The sequence below is a fragment of the Hibiscus syriacus genome, unplaced genomic scaffold, assembly GCF_006381635.1.
Source record: "Hibiscus syriacus cultivar Baekdansim isolate YM2019G1 unplaced genomic scaffold, ASM638163v2 tig00111678_pilon, whole genome shotgun sequence".
Taxonomy (NCBI): Eukaryota; Viridiplantae; Streptophyta; class Magnoliopsida; order Malvales; family Malvaceae; genus Hibiscus; species Hibiscus syriacus.
Genome location: NW_024063153.1, coordinates 836,655 through 857,870, shown reverse-complemented (window position 1 = coordinate 857,870; position 21,216 = coordinate 836,655). Strand labels below are relative to the sequence as shown.

The window sequence follows — 21,216 nt, the reverse complement described above, 5'->3', positions numbered from 1 at the left end:
ATCTCTATTAGGATCTTGTTTTAACATGCCTGAGCGTCGTAGAGACGAATTGTACTCTAGGTACAGAAATTCTTTTCAAACTTATAGAATCCGAGAAGAGCGTATTCCTTCTCTTCAAGGTATGATAGATATTAACTTTGAATACCTTCCGATTCTTAAAACTTGGAAGTTTAATAAAATGTTTCAGCTCAAACCTATCGTTTATCAACAGTTAGTCCGCATTTTCTATTCCAGTACGATATGTATTCAAAATGAAACTCAATGTGGGACTAGAACCATTAGATCATATCTTTTAGGCCAATATATTAATATTGACCACGCGATTATAGCTTCACGTTTTGGATTAGATGATGATGGGTTATATAATGAGAATGAAACTGTAGATTATCCCTATGTTCCAAATGCTAGTGTTAGTACTCTACGATCTCATCACGATCGTTTTCTTCATCTGATGATCTTTTGGTGGTTTAGACCTTCCGGAGGTAGGTACTCCACTCTTCGTATTAGGGATTTGTGGTGGATGCACTGTCTCAAGAATAAGATCAAAATCAATCTACCCCATATTATATTCAGTCAACTAGTTGATGTCATAAACATTGTTCCTTCAAAACATTAGTTTATGGATGTCTTCTTAGTAACCTCTTTATCAAACTTGGTCTAGACGTCTCTCTCGACAATCCTATCCCACTCTAAAACCAAATCAATCTTACTTCCTTGAAGAAAGCGGATTGGAAACAAGACGAGGAAACCTATCTTTGGGTATTTCGACCCGGTAAGTAAATAGCTCTTCTCGTGCTCCTCCTCCTCATTCGGTACCGGCTGCTGACAATGATCTTGAGTTTCAACAACTTATGCAAGATATCGACGATCACGTCCCAGACGATGAGCCTGCACCGGAACCAGCTCCACAAGAGGATCAAATGCCTCCATATTTTCGTTCGTTTTTAGAGACATTTGATATACGATATGCTTCCATCGAATCCCACTTGACTGCTACTCACGATGCAGTAAATCAACGCTTAGACACTTTGGAAGCTCGACATATGGAGTTTCAAAGGGAGATGCTTGCACGCATGGATGCTTTCTCTCTTGAGATGCAAGCCCAATTTCCTCCTCCGCCTCCCGATCCCTCTATGGATGAGTAGACCTTGTTTTGTTTTGGATCATCTTTGAACTTTTATTGTTAAAATATTTTGAATACTTTGGGGATTATTGTTTTTATTTGGATTGTTTGAATTTGTTTGAAGATATAATTTGGATGCTTTATGGTTTTTGAACTTGATATATATATTAGTTTGATTTGAATTTTCAATTTGAGCTTAATATTTATTAATTTTTGCATCAATTTCATATTAGTTGCATTATGACCAATTATGCCATTTCACATTTGATTATGAATATTGATTATGAAACTAATGGCTAAAGTTTCTCTTGATTGTGATCTTAGCAGCTTAAGCTATATTACTAATCAATTGGCTAAATGTTTTTCACAACCTTGTTTAAATTTTTGAGTCTTTTTGATTTAACAAAAAGGGGGAGAAATGTTAAGTGTTACAATGTTTTAAATGTTTTAAAGGGGAGAAGTGTTATAGTAAGGGGGAGTAGTAATTTCAAAATTGATTTCAAAACTTATCTTCAAAGAAAATCTTAAAATTACACAAATGTTTTGTTATATCAAAAAGGGGGAGATTGTTGAAAACAATTTGATGTTTTGATATAACAAATTAAATTAAATGAATTTTAAGATTTCACAAATGATTTTCTAAGTATATTCGATTTAATTACTCTAATATCAAATTATTACTCCAAGTCTTTCAAGATCAATTTCAAACCTTACTAAATGTGTAAAATTGTGTTTTATACTTAAACTATTTTTGAAACAATTTTCACAAAGTATTTTGAACCAAAATCAAGCCTAAAATTAATTTTTCAAAGTGATGCACCGATGCACCAATCCATGCATGGATGCACCAATTAATTTTTCAAACATCGAATGCATTTTATGCATCAATGCACATACCATGCATCGATGCACTCAGTGCATTTGATGCATCGATGCACAAGACCATGCATCGATGCACTCAGGTTTTTTTTCAAAACATCGAATGTATTTTATGCATCGATGCATTCTTAGTGCACCGATGCACTGAGATTCCAACGTCAAAATATTTAAATTTTACACTAATGCACCGATGCACCTAGGGTATGCATCGATGCACTGATGCTCCCAACTGCTTTAATTAATTGTTTTCACACTTAAACGACTCTATTGACTCCACTAATCATACCCAATGTTCAGAATCATTTGAAGGTGTATTTAAACAAGCTTAGAAGCCATTGATCAATAAGAAGAAACAACAAGCAACTAGAATCAAGAGAGAATCAAAGAGAAAGCATCAAACCTCAAGTTTGAGCATTTCAAGCCTATTTTTCATTCAATATTTATTTTGCTTTCAAGAACACTACTTGTACTCAATTGTATTCATTCTTGAGTGTTCTTTTCTTTGTTCTAGAATTGTGCAAATAATCTACCTTGTGAGGATTTCCTTGTAAGTTTGCAAATTTGTAATCTTCTCTTTGGGAGAGAGTGTTCTCAAGAATTTGGGGTATAATTCTTAAGAGATTTATAAGGTTACTCTTTGTCCTCAAAAGAAAGACAAATTAGTGAATTTGTGAAAATTCCTTAGTGTGGATAGCTAAGGTAGTGGACGTAGACTTTGGTTGAGAAAGTCGAACCACTCTAAATCGCTACGCAATTACTTTCAATTTTCTACCTAGCTTCTACCGAAATTTTTATTTGCCAATTCACCCTCCTCTTGGCCATATTCGTCGATCGATTAACTCAACAAGATTGGGCAACCATTCTTCAGATATAGTTGGTGGTCAATATGCATCTTTCGGGAGGTACTTGAACTTGTAACTGTATATGTTATGCATAGTATGCAAGCTATAACATTCATCAGTATAAATGTATGGGTCTATATTAACATGCATACATGCATTAATTACGTGAGTGCATAAGAATATAAAGACTTGAAATTGACCATAGTCACACCATTTTCTATTCAAACTATCGATATACATAGCAGAAGTCCCACCCTCATGTAGTCGAACAAGTGCTTGGACGATATAATCAGATTCCATTCTGGTGAAATTACGAACATGCATTGATGTTACATGAGTTTGATTTTTTCTCATTGTTCTCTTCATTGAGCATTGCCTCTACCTGAGCACTTTTTTCTGCCCAAACTTGATCCAACCTGAAGTATGTCTCCCGAACAATACTTACCACCAGAAGATGTCTAGTCCCTTTCGGCACTCAATTGATACACTCGACAAGATTGGTTATCATATGAATGTAACGTCGACCTTGATCGTCATATGATTGTGCCCATATTTCTCGAGGTATCTCATCTGTAAAGTTATACACCTCATCTCCATACTTTCTCATATTTTCCAATCTTGCACGAAAGATCGGTTGTAGTAACGCATAGCCTGAAAAAAATAGTTAGCTGTAAGTATAATAATTTTAAAAGAAGACCAAGACCAAAAAATGAAAGGTAAAACCGTATACATTAGCCATGTCGATAATCTCTTTCTTTATCTTTTTATTCTTGAACCTTGTCATAGCATTTGAAGTAATACGTCGTATGCAATATGCAAGGAATGTATGAATAGATGACCATATACTTCCCGATCAGTCAATCACGACCAATAACTCAGGTGAATAGTTTGAGATCATATAAACCTCATCTTCAGTGACAATATGGGAGAACAAGTTTGACAGAAAGAAATTCCACGTTTTCTTATACTCATTTTTAACAATGGTGAAGGCAATGGGGAAAATGTTTCTGTCACCATCTTGTGCAACAGCCACCATAAGGACGTGTTTATATAAGTTGTACAGAAAAGTGCCATCCATTTGAATAATCTATTTTCATTAATGAAAGCCTTCAATTTGTAACTTGAAAAACCAGACCAAACCTCTGAAAACTCTCTTCCAAGGGATAACTTGTCCATCAAATGTGGTTGCAGGATAAGTGTAGGAGCAAACAATGGTCCCTGGAATGAAATATTCTATCGCGTATAACATATGGGGTAGCTCATTGTACGACTGAACCCAATCACTGTAGAATAGTTTCATAGCTTTCCATTTGGTCATCCAAGAGTTGTAATAAGACGAAATATAACCAAATTTATTTTGTATTGATGCCACGATCATTGATACCGGATCCTCGTAATTTTCTCGACCTGTAGCTTCACGTAAGCGATTATGAAATCAGAGTCTAAGTGTTTGTGGTCTTGAGTGTAGAAGCTTAACGCGCAATTGTGCTGGTTATGGAACTTGTGACTTCCCAAAATATCTTTTGCTGTAGGTAGGAGACACGTATCCTCTAATTACAGTTAACGTTGTTATTAGTACATCTAAAAAATATATCTTCTGGTTAGACTCCACAACGGTGAATTCTATATGAGCTTTTATACAAAACTCCTTCATAGCCAGTTGCATATCATTCTTACTCCCAAATTGTGACCCAACTCCAAGCTCCATCGATCATTCATACGAGGTCCCCCAGTGGGCTGCACATATATCAGACATATAAGGAATCTCAATATTTCTCATGGAATCATTGTTTATCTCATGCATTGTAACTGCATGACGTTATTGAGGCATTTGGGGGTACGAACTTTCTTCTTGCATGGCTGCTGGTGGATTTACCCAAACTGGCGGAGATGTTTGCATTACTTAGCCACAAGAAATGACTGCATCCAAAACATCACCCTCTATGTCAAAGGCTTGACCCTCTGAAGCAACCTTGGTGATATTAGATTCGTCGATTATTGGTGTGTCATTATCCATCGTAAGCAGAACAAAAGTTTTATCGTCCTCGCTAAAATCAATAAGGATTTCATTGAATCGCCCAACGAGGTTATCTACATCTTCTGATAGTCCTACTTCTGCGATCACCAGTGTAACTGTAACACTCTCAGATCAATACGGGTAACCTGATTCGATATGGGATGTCACATTAGGGCCACCAGAGTGACCCACCATAAAAATCTCAAAAAAATTAAACTTTTTGTTAAAATGCTTAAAATCATAAAACAATTTATAAATACAAAAGTAAAATTTAACAATATTCAGAAATAAAACAGATTCTAGACTCATATATAAAAGCAAAATACAAGTTACATGCCCCCTAATCACATGCACTCTACTCTGTAAGCAATGCTGGTGGAACTCCCCTACTGACATCGATAGTTGCAATGATTCAATTCTTTTAACCTGAAATAGTGAGTAACAGAGTGAGTTTTGAGAAGCTCAGTAATACAATACTAACAAATGATACTGAATGACATGCAGATAATATGTAATCATATTTTCCTTATTGATTCAGACATCTACAGATTATTATTAGAAACATAGGTCCACTAATATTTCAGGTAGTAAAATATAGGAAACTTTTAGTTCAGAGTAAACATTCAGAGGACTAGGTTTAAGAGATTAGAATAGGGTGTATAGTGTGTTCCCCCAAAACCAGTGAAAATGTACAGATCTTTTTAAAATAGTATCAGTTTAAAAATTATTTTTAAAAACCATAGTAAAACTCTCCAACCGAACTCCAATATGTAGTTCCCCAGAACTGCATCCATAAAGACTTACCCTAGGCCCAAAAGGGCGTAGGATCCAACCTAAGGGAGCACCTTAGGTCCATAAGGTCTTATCCTAACCAAAGCGTAGGTACCCACCTGAGGGAATGCCCTCAGGTCCATAAGGTCTTACCTAAAAGCACATAACAATGGTGTCATCTCTAAGGGAGTGCCTTAGGGTCCATAAGGTCTAATCACTAGGCCCATTAGACCTAGGAGCCCACCCAAGAGTCGCCTTAGGTCCATAAGGAATTACCAGTCGGTGTTTAACCTATACAAGGAATTACCAACAACGACTAAACCTGTCAGTGTCTATAGTTATACCAGTGTCCCAGAGTACCATTATAAAAATAATTTTAATCAGTAAATAGAGATATCATTAATCTGAGCAAAGATCAAAGATCAGAACAGAAATAAGAGATTAGAATATATATCAAAGTTCATAGTAGAAATCAGAGGTCAGACTATATTCCAGATAACAAAGTCATACTTTTAAAATCTGAGAAAATATCTATAATGATCAGGAAACACACTAGAGGTTCCAAATATTATTCGAAGATACTTGATAATCTTATCGGCAAGGGAAACGTAGATCTTCAATATACCGATAGTATGACAGAAATTAGAATCACTATTGAAAGAGTTCTTTAGCTGACGGAATCATCAGTTATTCATAATGTGATTTATCATGATCATATAATATTCGGCTATTTTTTATAGGTACTATGTAATCGAAAAAGTTTTCAGAATCCTTTACATCAGAGTTACTTGTGTTTTCAGATATGACAGGAGTGATTCCATTATCCAGGAAATCAGATGCAATTTGGGTATTAGGTTCTTGGAGAATTCTGAGTGATTGATCTAATTAGGGAGAAACAAAGATTCAGGGCATTTAAGATTTGTATCGATCTATCGAAATAACGAGTTAACTTGAACTGAACAACTCCCATCACTGATGCTTGTCAACTGGTCAATTTGTTGCACTTTCAGGGTATTCACTTTTCAATCAGACAACTCTTGTCGAATTGATATTATTTAGAATCATCGTTGAATAGATCTTTATTTCATTTCGGCATTGTAACGATATCAAGAAATGTAGACGTGCTTGATTCTTGGTTCAACACCCTTAATTCAAGGTCTTTGAGGGTACTTAGTCCATTTATTAGTAAAGTCTATCCCGGTCATTTAAGAGTTTCCAGAGTAATTCGATCGTTTCTGCAAATTCGAATACATACATTACTTCCATTCAGTTTAACTTAATCATAATATAAGTTCTCAGGTCGTCTACCTTAACATAGTCATCCATAGTCATTTTTACACTTTAAGGGTATTATCGTCATTTCATTTAATTCTGTCAGTGGAATTGCTTTGGATAACTTAGACTTGAAAGTATTCTAGTTCATTTAGAGTTCAGAGTACTTTGTTCATTTGATCATGAAGGTTATTTTCACCACTAGGGGAAGTCTTGGTTTTTTATAGTACAAGGGAATTTTTTAATTTTACCCCATAGGTTATTTTTGGTAATTTCTTATTCAAATATTCCCAACATTTAACCTTTAACAAAATTAATAAGAATTTACACGCTCTGAGATTGATTGATTTACTGATTAAATAATTGAACTGAAATTTATTTTCGACCAGTCTATCAATTTCTTTTTCGAGCCGTCAGAGTCTTATACAGTGTTCCGTATGAGTCCAATGATAGTTAACTACACCTAATGGACCAATCATTTCCATTCATGAATTTACCATTTATCAATGGGTTCCGAAAAGCATACAAAAGGTAGTAGAGTATTACCTCAGTTATCGTGCCATATCAATCAACCATTTAAACTCCATTCGATCTTCCTCGAACTTTAATTAAATGACCAATAATTCCTCAGATACATAGCAAACGAATTTACGTCAGAAACTGAACTTAAATGAGAAACCAAATTGAATCCAAAGATAAAACATTGAAAATGACTTATAGGGTACAAATTTGAAAAAAATAGACTTCAGATTTGAACTCAGGACGTCGAAAAATATAGAGTTTTTTGAAAAATTTGATTTTTTCAGTCAAAATCAAAATTGACGGTCAGACCGGGCAAAGTTAACGATCAAAGTTAATGAGTTGACTCAGTCGAGTTGACTCCGACGAGTTGACTCAGTGACTGGATCGGATCAGGCGGGTTAGGTCAGATCAGGCGGGGTAGGTCAGATCAGGCAGGTCTAGTAGACCCGGTTATGGAAAACTCCCTGGACCAAAACAAGCCCCACGCGCGGGTGGCGGTGCGTGACGACGGCGGAGGGCTCAGAGTTGTCGACCGATTACTCCCTGTTCATCCACATTTCGGATTAACCAATAACAACCCAACAATCACAATAAAATTCTCTAAAATCACCGAAAACACAAAAATCTGAGCTTACCACGGCGGACGATGAGAAAGACAACGGTGCAGCAACCAACATGTCGGGTTTTGATCGCACGACACCGGTGAAGGCAACGGTGGAGGCGGTGTGTAACACCCCTAACCCGTATCCGACCCGAATACGAGTCCAAGATGTCACATCAACTTTTCAAACCATTTTCTTATATCAAATAGAGAAATATTCAAATTCCATTTAAAACATACTAAATAATTTACATATATTTACTCAAAACGTTTACAAAACTGTTCAGAGCTTTTATAATTTATTTTTCCATAAATACATGCCAATTAGATTATATAAAATAAAATACATATTATTAATTTCTCTTCTGATCTGACCTTCGGTAAGGAGGACTGACCTGTCCTTCTTCACATCGATCCATAAGCTCATCTCGGACTCGTATTCGGGTCGGATACGGGTTGGGGGTGTTACACGGTTAGGCAAAACGATCAATGGTTTGGCCGAAATCGAAGAAAACGAACGGCGATCGGGGTTGAAAATATCGGATCTTCTTGATGGTTTTTACAGCGAACGATGCTGATTTGCGATGGATAAGAGTCGAGTTTTGATCGGAGTAAGGCGACGATCATTTTGGTTTTAGCGACACCGACTAAGGTGGTCAGACGACAATTAAATTGAGGTGATGATCGACGAGGGGTTTAGGGATTAGGTTTTGATAATTTTGGGGGGAAATTGGGGTTAATCGATAGAGGAAATTTATTTTTTCACTGGGTAATAAAAATGGTAAAATTTAGGTTCAAGACCTTGAACTTCCCACAAGTTTCAAAACCAACCTACAACTTTAAGAAATTTGTAATTTGGTCCCTAACTTTTCTCTTGTTACTACTTTAATTCGATACTTTAAAATTAATAAATTTTAGTCCCTAAATTTAGGTGTGACAGCAGTATTTTAGCAAGTAGGAATATCTGCAGTTTCGATAATAATCTGATTATCGAAGATTGATGAAGACCAACCATAACAAATACATCTTCGTCATCATCGAGCACGATTACTCCGTATTTCAGCGGAGTCTCTGAAACGATGTGTCGATATCTCAAACTTGAAACAAGGCTCTGATTTTGTTTTTGATCATACTCTTCATTTCCCCATTAGTTACATTTTTTGAGAATATCATGTTCACAGGCCTGCGTGATGTGAACTGAACACCGTCTCCAGTTTCAACAACTTGGCCATTTGGGTGGACGATTACGAAAAACTTGTTTGCCACATCTTCAGAGAGAGATTGATCTATTCTTGTTCAAAAAAATTACAACAAAATAATAAGGCTTGTGAAGATTCGTCAGAAATGAGCCAATTTAAAACAAATACGACCCTTCATTAATTACTATCCAAGAACTCTCAAGTGAAATGTCATCTCAATCTTCAATCTTTCAGTTACTTTTCAACTACTTTTTAGAGGTCATTTATTACAACAATAATTCACTGTTTCATTTACTTTTCAGAGGTCATTTATTACAGTAATAATTCACCGTTTCAACTACTTTTCAGAGGTCATTTATTTCAGCAATAATTTACCATTTTAGCTATTTTTCGGAGGCCATTTATTACAACAATAGTTCACAGATTTAGCTACTTTTTAGAGGTAATTTATTACAACAATAATTCATCATTTCAACTACTTTTCAGAGGCCATTTATTACATCAATAATTCACTATTTCAACTACTTTTTAGAGGTCATTTATTACAGCAATAATGCATCGTTTCAGCTACTTTTCAGAGGTCATTTATTGTAGTAATAATGATATGGTTGGCTTTTTCATACCTCATTCAATATAAAATTCAACCAATATTTCACCAACTTTTTAATGCTCATTTAATCATCTTCGGCAACTATTAATATGTGTGAGTTGAAATCCATTTAACTATGATATTGAAGCAAAAAATAAAAACTATAACACCTTCAATCTTTCACTTCCAAAGCTTGAGTTTTTTTTCCAAACATGTCAACTCTTTTTGCAATTGTTTTTTACGATTGCAAATCTACAATCATGTGTTTCTAAAAAAATATCCAGCTACATGAGTTGAAGTCAAATATAGAAACAAGAGTATCTTCCATATATGATAAAATTTTAGTATCTTGTATGAGGTTTCATCTAAGCGATGATGTAGACCTTGCTAACATGATTGAGACATATTTCTATCACTATTTGTCTAATGTCGATTTGTTTGTAGAGTTCGATGATCTCGACCTTGCTCGCACCATTGAGGATGTTGCTTCCAACTCGAATCTCCCACCAACTCAGACAAACACCAAGGAAAAAAATATAGATGATAGAGATCCAGAAACATGGTTCCAATTCGTACGTGAACGTCAACAACAAAAAGAATGGGGAATTGAAGAACTTAATCTTACTTCTGACGAGTCTACTGATTACGAAGATTAAAACTTCTTAATCATACTACTATGTTAATGATTTTATTTAATATTTATGGTGTTTGTAAGATTAGTCCAATTTATGTCTTCATGTTAATGTACTAAGTTTGTAGTTTTTTCTTTTCAACATAGTATACCATACCACATCTTGGAGACAAAAAAAAGATAGAACTCATCACTTCGAGGTGATAAGTTTCACGTATTTTTTGGGAAAAATACACTTAATAATCTTCCAAAAATAATTTTTTAAAGGGACTCGTCACCTCGAGTTCCAATGGAAATATTAAAAATATTTAGGTCGAAATAAAAAAATTATATCACATGAAACTTATCACTTCGATGTGACGAGTTTGCTCTACAATGTAGAAATTGCTATAGATCCAAAAAAAAAAATGGGTGCCCTATTGGGCTAAATAAATATCCTGTTGACCTCAGTGGGCCCATTTTGCCATTTTCCTCACTCTCCCGTCAGATCCGGTCCATCTTGTTTATCCACCTATATTCAATCTCCCTTTTGAACCAAATTTATTTGTGTAATCCTCCCCTTTAGGGGTGTTTGGATCAAGAATGTGAGATTCCCATGAGAATGAAATCCACATTCCCATGGGAATGAAATCATATTCCCATGTTTGGTTGGCCGGGAATCTCATTCCCGGTAATGTTTTATTACCAATAGTAGATTTTTTGGGGTATATTATCAGGAATGTCATTACTTTCCTTCCTTAGGTATTATTGGATTACCGACGTTTTGAACTAAAATGCCCTTAATTTTTTTTTTCAAAAATATCATTCTTCTGTCATTGAATAATAAAAATTCTATGAATGTTAAATTATAAATTTATCCTTATACTATTTTAGATTTACAAAAAAAAATCTATAAATAAAATTTTATATGAAGTTAAAGGTTAAAATAAAATTTTACCATTTCATTAAACCTTTTTATATTTTCAATTTTGTAAAAAAAATTTAAATTTTATGAATTTAAATTTTTTAAAGAAAATATAAATATTTTTCAACTTGTTAAAAAATAAATATATGATAAGTATAATTTGATCAAATATACATTCCAATAATTTTTTATTCTTTTAACTAAATATGTTAATCTTACATTTTTGTTAAACCAATCAAACACAAAATACAACATTCCTAGTAATCATATTTCCTAATAATCTTACATTCCCACTGATTATCTTACATTCCGTGAACAAAACCCACCCTTAGGTTTTGATTCAATCATTATTGTTTAATTCAGAACAAAATGACGACCACGAGAAAAAACATGTCACCTCCTGGTCTGGTTAACAATCTCCAGGAAGTTCTTCTTAGCAGAAAGGGAGGGAACTCCGACAACTACAAAAAAGACGAGCAACAGAAAAAATCTGAGGCTATTGCTGATTCTACTGAGATATCTACTTCTTCCTGTGATGAAAACGACATCTCGAAGCCTGTCGTTTTGGTTACCAATGGGGAAGGGATCGATTCCCTTGGCCTTGTTTATCTCGTTCAAGCTTTGGTCGGCTCCGGCCTCTACAATGTTAATGCTTGCGCCCTCAATTGTGGGTATTATTTCTTTCCTCTGAAAATTCGCAAATTTTGCTGATTTCCGGTTTGTTTTGGCTTAATTTTTGCATTTTTCTCATCTGGGTCCTCACAAAAATTAGGCCATAGAATGGATATATCAGCGGAAGGAAACAAGATCTGTATATAAAATAATGTTTGTAATAGATCAACTGAAAAATACATATATTTCATCAAAGGATTGCAGAAATTTTGATGGATTAAATTATGGTTGTAATTAAAAGAGAGAATTCATGCAGGGAAATAAACAATCTGATGTTATTCCAAACCATTGAATCTGAGTTCATTTATCAAAACGCTATTTCCCACATTAAGCAGTAATATTTTCAACTTCTGTATAATCTACAATAACACCAGCCCTTCTATAATTCATAGCTTCAATCTGGATGCAGATGTTTTCAGCTATATAATTAGCTTTACTCGAACCTAAACTCCTTAGATCAACTAAAGCAAGACATCACCGATGCAATACATAAAGATTTCGGCAATGAAATAAGCCGATGCTTGGATCTCGAAAGATGGCTGTGCTAGCTGAAGGCCAAAGTTCAGCTGAAAGCATGGTGTGGAATGATCATAGAGCTTTGTCGTTCTGTATGAATAGGGGTGTAAAGGCCGAGTCGAGTTTGAGTATTGCTGAGTTCGACTCGACTCTATTCGAAAACTCTGAAATGGAGCTCGAGTCAACTCGAAAACTCGCGAGCTTAAAATTTTTAAGCTCAACTCGAACTCGAAATCCTGAACTGAAGCTCGTGAGCAGTTCGAAAAGGCTCGAAATAAAAAAAATTCTTAAACTTAACTTGATTAAAGCCTCAAACTCGAACTTGAACTTTAAATACATGAAAATCCATTATATTTTCTTTAAAAAAATCAATGCATAAATATTAATATTATTGATAATTTATTTTTAAAAAATAAAATATTAATTTATTATATTTTCGAGTTGCTCACGAGTTTTTCGAGTCGAATATCAAGTAGCTCGTTAAGAACTCGAGTCGAGTCCATTCGATCCGAGTATTTATCGAGTCTTGATCGAGTCGATTCGAGTAGCTCGCGATCTGTCTCGTCTCATTTACAGCCCAATGTATGAATAGCTCCCATGGATGAACCTGTGAAAACTGAAGTTATGACAATGATTTTGCTGCAAAAACTAAAGAAACATAATTTGAAGATACGTACTACGAAAAGTGGGGAGGTTTCTTGGTCAAATTAGCTTAAACAGACGTTATCGTCAGTTAGAGGCTAACCTTGATTTCCCATTTTTTCTTTCTGCAAGTATCACTCAAGAAGAAAGGTGAATCATAAGTGGTGTGTAAACAAAATTTAGAAATCAGGAGATAAAAGATGAGCAACCAACCAAAATGAATACTTCTTTTCCTGAGCTAATAGCTCTTCCAAATAGATGTCAGTGAATTCCGTATCTGTGTCTTCCATCGGCTCACCAGAGTTGCCCTTAGACTCCATGCAAGCACAAATTTCAAGCAGCTGGGAGATAGAGAGTCGTTAGAATCATGATGATGTATGTTCTAATTGCAATGAGAGAGCAAATATACGTTGGGAAGAAAAAAGACATTTTAACAATCCATTTTGCTGCTCTACGTGCAGAAGTGATACAAAGCTAGACAAAAAAGTTCCCTTCCTATGGATCCTTTTTATAATCCCGTGCGAATGAACTGTTTCCTTTTTCACTCAACGTATATATAAATAGCACTTTAAGTTGCAAGTATGGAAGGGCAAAGACAGAAGAAACTTCCATGAAAGACATGTTCCTAGGTAACTAAGAATAACTGCTGAAAGAAGAGTGACAAGGACACAAGTTTTATTCGTGATTAAGTTATCCCATCCTTCCTCGAAAAATAAGACCGACAACAGAACTAACAAAATTTGAAAATAAACCAACTATTCGAATACAGGTTTGAATTGTACCTTATATGCCGGTGATAGCTTAAGTTGCTGTTAGAGCCAGTTATAGACAAATGCATCCTCTTCTACTCTCTTCTGTTCCATTTCTAGCTTACATATCTAAACACTCAAATTATCAACTATCAGAGGGGATCAAAATTAATGATAATGACCAGTTCACACCAGAAGCGAAAGTTTATCTTGTAGGGTTGCTAACCTGCTGCCTCAGGCGATCAAATGATGATCGATCTGCTATGAATAGTAGAGCCTTTGTTATTGTAAACTTACGTTTGATTACCTCAGATCTGCAGTACAATCATAGCAGTGAAATCAAACAGGAAAGCCTATATTGAAAGAACAGATTATCCTTTCAAGGAGTCAAGAAATAAATAGAAAGCAATTCCATATTCTGAAAACAAACAGAACAAAAGTAGTTAAAGAGGAAGTTGGAAGGAAGAAGAACGCCGGCAAACTTGTTACATGGATCAAAATCGAGCAGCAATTTTTGCCAAAAACAATAAAAACAGAGCTAAAAGCAAAACAACCAAAAAGCATGTAAAACATCACAATAATTATGAACTTACTTGTGCTGCAGTTCATTCCTAGCTTCAATCAAGTAATTAGCAAAGTCTCAACCTACATAAGGGAGGATGGTATGTTAAAATTGTGGCAAATTAAAACTACTAGAAATTCCATAGTAAGGTACCAGAATACCAAAAAAAAAAAAAAGAGAGTAAAAGTGGGGGAGATAAATGAAACCTTATTAACATTGGCCAACTGAATCTCGCATTCAGCTAAAAATGCACCAGAAAACTATATAACAAAATAAAACAGGTCTATATTCCCATGTACCAGCTGTACATTTCAAATCAATTTCTAAGTAACAAAATCATCCATTATTTTTATATGTAGTCAGAATGTTGTATCAATTACGGAATACAAAAATTCTCTGGTACTTTTCTCCCGAGAGTTTTGAGAGCAAATAATATTCATTTGGCCAATAATATTTTGAGAAGCAAGTGAAAGCTCTACCACTCAATCGTCCATAACCTACCAGTGAACTGAGAACTTTAAACCACAAACTTCACCGAAATCCTCAAGGTTCTGTAATTGAATCTTATGAGAATTGAACTGCCCTTATACTTTCTATTTCTATTATTCAACAGAAATATGAAAACTTCACCATGATCACCATGTGCAAGCAACTTTCTTTGAGACCACATCTTTTGAAGCTTACTCGTAGGATTAACTCATGCTTAATCTGAAGTTCCAGGTCTAATTCAGAATCTACCTACTCAAACTCTTAAGACATGTTAATAACATTTGATAATATCCCATCAAGAGAATACAAGTCTTTCTGAATTTCTCAAATGATGGCAAACAAGAAAACCAACAATCTAGTTCTTCTACACTAAAAAAAATGTAGTTACTCATAGTTGCAATTTAATTGAGACCAACACCCGGTGTACTGTAGAGAACTTGAAAATAAATGGTTGCAGTTAAAGTGGCAACGAGCATCAGTGGACCCTGTATTTCCTCTATCCATTTGCCTTTGTGTCTCATGTGCTTGCTGTAGGCTTGCCATAACCGGATGAGCCATGATGATTTTTTCGTTGAGTTTGTTTCGATTTCCATCCCTCCAACGATCAGAATCAGTATTAGTTGTTTCGTTTAAGATGAACCAATTACGATATTCGGTGGTTCCGTTTGGGATGGAACAATCTCGTTATTCAGTGGTTTCGTTTGAGGTGGAATAATTTCATCTACAGCACCTGCTCGCATCAAAACATTTTCTACTTCGAGGGTTTTGAAATCTCTTGGAGAATGGTCTATCAAGTCCAAGGCAATGAACTCCCTTCGATTCATTACGTTCATTACGGTTCATTACATTTTCTACTTACGTTCACAAGGAACATAAACATGTTTATCATCATAATAACCAGAGTCAAATTTTGCATTAAGGCTTATTGAGAATTGTAAAAGAAAAGAGGAATAAATTGGTTACCTCAAAACGATTAAGAAATATGGCAAGATGTAGGATGGTGTTACCAGTATCATCCGGGACAGTAACAAACGCTCTGTCATGTTCATTTGAAGCCTCCACCAGCACCATTAAAGCTTCCAATTGATTATACCTGACGCACAAGTGTAAGATTGTTTCATCATGGTACAATATCGCCACGGGACAACACCTGATCATCACATTCAAAACATTAACCCTCCCTTTCATGGCCACCAAATGAAGCACCGTTCTCCCAGCCTCGTCTCGTATGGACCAGCAACTCTGGTTCACACCGAGTAATTTTTCGACGAGATCCGCATGGCCCTTGATGGCGGCCAGGTGAACAGGCAGACAGTGAAGAGCGTCAAATTCACTCGACAACTTGGGTCGTCGACGAAGAAGAGATGCGGCGAAATGAAGGTGACCACGCATGATGGCAATGTGTAGAGGAGTTTCATGGAAAGATGTAAGCAAAACACTATCGAGAATGAGCTCATCTTAGCTTCGTAGACTCTTCTTTCCATGTTTTGCTTCAACTCTGTAAAATTAAACCAAATCAAAATTTAATAACTCTGAATCTCATACACATTTCTATCGGAACTATAGGGTGTTCATGAAGATTTATCCTATGCTTAGAATCATGGTGAGAGACAAGTTATGGTGGAGACAGATAGCTTGGAGGTTGGTCAAATTATTCAGTAGGATAACAGTAATGGTAGCTCATTCACTCTTCTTGATCGTATTCTCAATCTGATTAACTCGGATTGGATTGTTAAGGCGGATCATGTCAACAGAATTGCTAACCAGGTTGCCGATAAGCTAGCCAAGATGGTCGGAACTGGAGGACTTGCAAACAAACTCTTCTTCACGCCACCGATGGAGATTAGTGCTCTTCTGCAGCAGGACAATACTGATCTTGAAATGGAGATTACTCATTACTCTCTATTATCCTCTCTTGTTCATAAAAAAAATATATCAAACAACTAAGACTTCTAGACAAAACATTTGATTGGTGTCTTAACACCTTTTTCTACGTATTCATAGGTTTTCCCAAAACTTATTAAGACTAGGGATATTTTCCCCCTTTTCACAAACCAATTTTATTTGTCCCCTTTTTTCAAAAATAATTAACTAAAACATAAATCTAGTTTGTAATAATTTAACCTCATGCAGATCACTATATTCATAAATTTGTTCCTATTATTACTCAATCATTTAGAGATTTCATGACCAAGACAACAAGACAACATACATATATCAAGCAACCACGTATCACATTATCACGTACATGGAGCACATCAAATAAGTTGAGTATCACCTTTTTATCTCAGAGAAGAGGAAGCTCGAGTTGCACCTCTTCTATCTTTTTTTAACTTGAGAAAACTCTCCAAATTCTTTTACTAGCCAAAACATCATTAAAATATTTCTAGTTAAAACCTTGAATGAAGGAACTAAAAAGATGATTAAGCTAACACAAATTAAATAGAAATAGAATGTAAAAATCTATTCTTTTCTTAAGCTCTGTAAAAATTTCATTTTTCTAATAGACGCCATTTTATCGTCTTCTTAAGCCCAATTTAAAGTTGTTGAAGAGATGAAGAAAAAGCTTGCCTTGACTTGCGATGGATGATTGAAAATTTTGAGTTGGGAAAAATGACTTTTTGATAAGCAAAATCTCTTACCTTTGAGGAGGGGAAAAAGCCACAACAGGCAAAGAAAGAAGGGTGCAAATCATTTAAATTTTTCTTCCCACGTGAAGGATATAAATAGTCTACCACTAAACTTGTTTGGGTTAATTACCTCATAAGCCATTCAACTTGATTAGGAGTTCAACAAATCTCATTCTTAATTTAACTTTGTCTTGAGTTATGGTTAAACTTGATTCATTATGTTGAGATGTTATTTTTTGAAATCTGGGTCGATTAAAAATTGGGATTTTGTAAAAATGTTCGCCTCAAATAATTTGAGACTCAAGTTTAAAAACAATAAAATTGGTTCGTGGAGTCGCCATCAATATTTGATTAGGGTATGATTAGGTACCAAAAAATATATTTTAATTTTAATAATTATTAATTTTAATTAAAACAACAATTTTACAGTCAAAAATTTGATTTTGGGAGTCGGTTATGCATGGGGAAGGATTAACACCCCCACAGTGCCTTAAATCGGTACATAATCAATTTATTAGTTGTCATTGTAATAAAATGTATACGTTCCCATATAACTTAATTTGAGACCCCTTTTAAATACATACAAAGTAAGGCGAAGCTTAAATGCATACATCAAATGAATACAATTAATTAATTATTTTACTAACCTTTAATGAGAATAAAGATGTTCCATCATTTAAAGACATCGAGACCAGACTTTAGATTCAATCTAACAGTCTTTTCTCGATGACTTTAATTAGAAGAACATAATCTTTTTCTCAATCACAAATTTTAAATGAAATTAATTTTAAGATTACACTTAGTAAGATACCCCTTTATTTTAAAATCATTGGAAGTGATCGTCTTATACCTTAAGACAATCATTTCACAATAATTTTAAAATGAAAGTGTATTACTCTTAATCCAATTATTTTGATCGAGTCAAGAAATGCTTACGAGGGTATCATGTAAATTACATAAAAGAATATTTAGACTTATATATACGAACAAACATATTTACATAACATTCATTTCATTTTTTTCAAATTATAATAATATATAACAATAAATATAATAATAAAATAATATATACATACATATTTAAATCCTTAACTAACAACTTTAAAATACTAATATGCTAATAATATATACATACATATATTGACAAAACATGGTAACTGAGGTATTAAAAAAAACCTTAAGACTATAGCTCTAAAAACAGTAAATATCAATGATCACCAATACAAATAACATAAAATAGAGTAATGTAAACATAAATAACCCAAGCATAAGAGACAAACATGTACAAATTACAAAATTAACAAATTTTCAATTTATTCATTAAACTCTTTATTTGCTCTTATTTTGATCACTAAGACGTAAATTTCATAAATGGAAGGCTGACACATGTCTTCCACATTATTTTTCTCTTTTAATTTTATCTTCTTCTCCCAAAGATGAAAGTTTTATAATTTCATCCTTGTGTCACATCAATGCTGCAATTACCATTTTCTAACGTCATCTTAACCACTCAAGATATCAATGAACTTGTATCATTATTTCTTATTACTCTATCAATTTCGATTTTATCTAAATCATTTAAAAAATATAAAACTCAATCCTAAACCCTGAATTTATATAACCTCAAATTAGTAGGGTCTATAATATCTACTAATTGATCAGTGTAAAATAAAGATATACAACTCGCTTATTTTTTTTTACATTCCAACCGTTGAGATTTAAAAGAAAATGTTTAATCATCAAAAAATTAAAAGGAATTCAAAATTAGAATTTTTTCCATAAAAACATAAAAAATAAGGGTAAATTACATTGTTCCTCACTCTACTTTACTCTCTCTCCTATTAATTCAAAGTACTAAAAGACATATGCTTACTTTAATCTTTGTTTTAAATATGAAAAAATTCCATGATTTTACTTTAATTGGTGTGAATACTATATTTCTCAATGTACCTTTAAAGAGCCGATAGCATTGCCCTCAATTCATACCAAGCAACCATAACCAAGAAACGCATCATGTGGTGGCCTTGAAAGTCAATTAAGGTACCGTATATAACAAATACTATAAAACCATAATATGCTAATAATATATACTAATATACTAATAATATATACATACATATATTGACAACTTTAAAATACTAATATGCTAATAATATATACATACATATATTGACAACTTTAAAATACTAATATGCTAATAATATATACATACATATACTGACAAAACAAAACATGGTAACTAAGGTATTAAAAACCATAAGACTATAGCAGTAAAAACAGTAAAGATCAATGATTAACAATGCAAATAACATACAATAGAGTACTGTAAAAATGACGTAATTTTAGAGTATATTTGAGTTTTTCAAAACGACGTCATTTTGATTCCTGTACCATGTCATAACGCCGATAAAATGTTTACCGTAGAGTGAGAAAAATGATTTAATCTGTAAAGTTCAGTGAGCAAATTAGAAAAATTGAATGTTTGGTGAGTAAAATAGGAGATAGTAAAGTAGAGTGAGGAACAATGTAATTTACCCAAAATTTAAAATTAAATATAAACTAAACCCGACTGGATCCAATCTACGAGCAAGCCCATTTCCGAAGACCAGTGTAGTGGGTCGTAGGTGAAAAACCCCTTTCTCCATTAAAATAAAAACCACAAATAATTAATTAAACGAACTGCATCGTTTAAGCAAAACACTGTTCTTTCTTTATTCCCAGTTCCCACAATTCTCAATTATTATAATTAGTTATCTCTCTCTTTCTTTCATTCAATCCTAAAAGCCATTTGATTTCCTCTTTAAAACCCTTTTCTTTTCTTTCTCTATTTTCCTCGGTAAAATTGGCCCATTGGGATGGCGATTTTTTTATTTAACCCAATAGGGCATCCCAAAATTTATTTTGGGATCTACATTAATTTCTACAATACAGGGCAAATTCGTCACCTTGAGGTGACGATTTCCACGGGATATAATTTTTTTATTCTAGGTCTAAATATTTTAATATTTCCTTTGGGACTCGTCTCGAGGTAACGAGTCCCATTAAAAAAATTATTTTTTTGAAGATTATTAAGTTTATTTTTTCCCAAAAAATATGAGGTTTAAAATTTTATGTCCGTTGTGGATTAAAAAAATAGTTGTTAGAACTCATCACCTCGAGATGACGAGTTTCAACGTCCATTTTCTTAAATTTTAACTATAAATAGGAGTTGGGTTAGTTGATAGAATTATAGGAGAAGCAAATATGGAATTATGGGAAGAATATTTCAAGCAATTTTTGAAAGATCATCTTTGGTCGTATTACTCTTGAGATGATTCAGATTCAAGATAGTCTTCACATGAGGAGTGGGTGAAAGAATCAATAAAATCTATCATTGATCAACATAATGAGTTGAAAAGGGAGGAGGAGGAAAAGAATAAGAAGAAAATGAATGAGAAGGAGAAGAATAATAATGAAGAGTTAGCAAGCTGACACAACAAGCGACTAATCGAAAGGAATGAAGATTAGAAAAATAAAGTAAAAATTGAAAGGAAAATATGTTTATTTTATTTAAAAATGTTTTAAATAAATGTATGATTTTGACCTTAGTTAAGCGTTATTGTTTGC

The 21,216-nt window shown here is 33.9% G+C and overlaps 1 long non-coding RNA gene and 2 pseudogenes across 1 annotated transcript; 1 reads left to right on the top strand and 2 right to left on the bottom strand.

Annotated features, from left to right (window-relative positions):
* The window catches only part of LOC120167453, a 53,711-nt pseudogene extending 45,257 nt beyond the window's left edge, over positions 1-8,454 (bottom strand).
* A 2,514-nt stretch (positions 8,455-10,968) lies between these two features.
* Positions 10,969-11,811, top strand: LOC120167429. Its single transcript, XR_005520043.1, has 2 exons — positions 10,969-11,013; positions 11,683-11,811. It is a non-coding gene; the product is annotated as an uncharacterized LOC120167429 (long non-coding RNA).
* A 1,548-nt stretch (positions 11,812-13,359) lies between these two features.
* LOC120167452 lies at positions 13,360-16,372 on the bottom strand (annotated as a pseudogene).
* Positions 16,373-21,216: the final 4,844 nt, after the last annotated feature.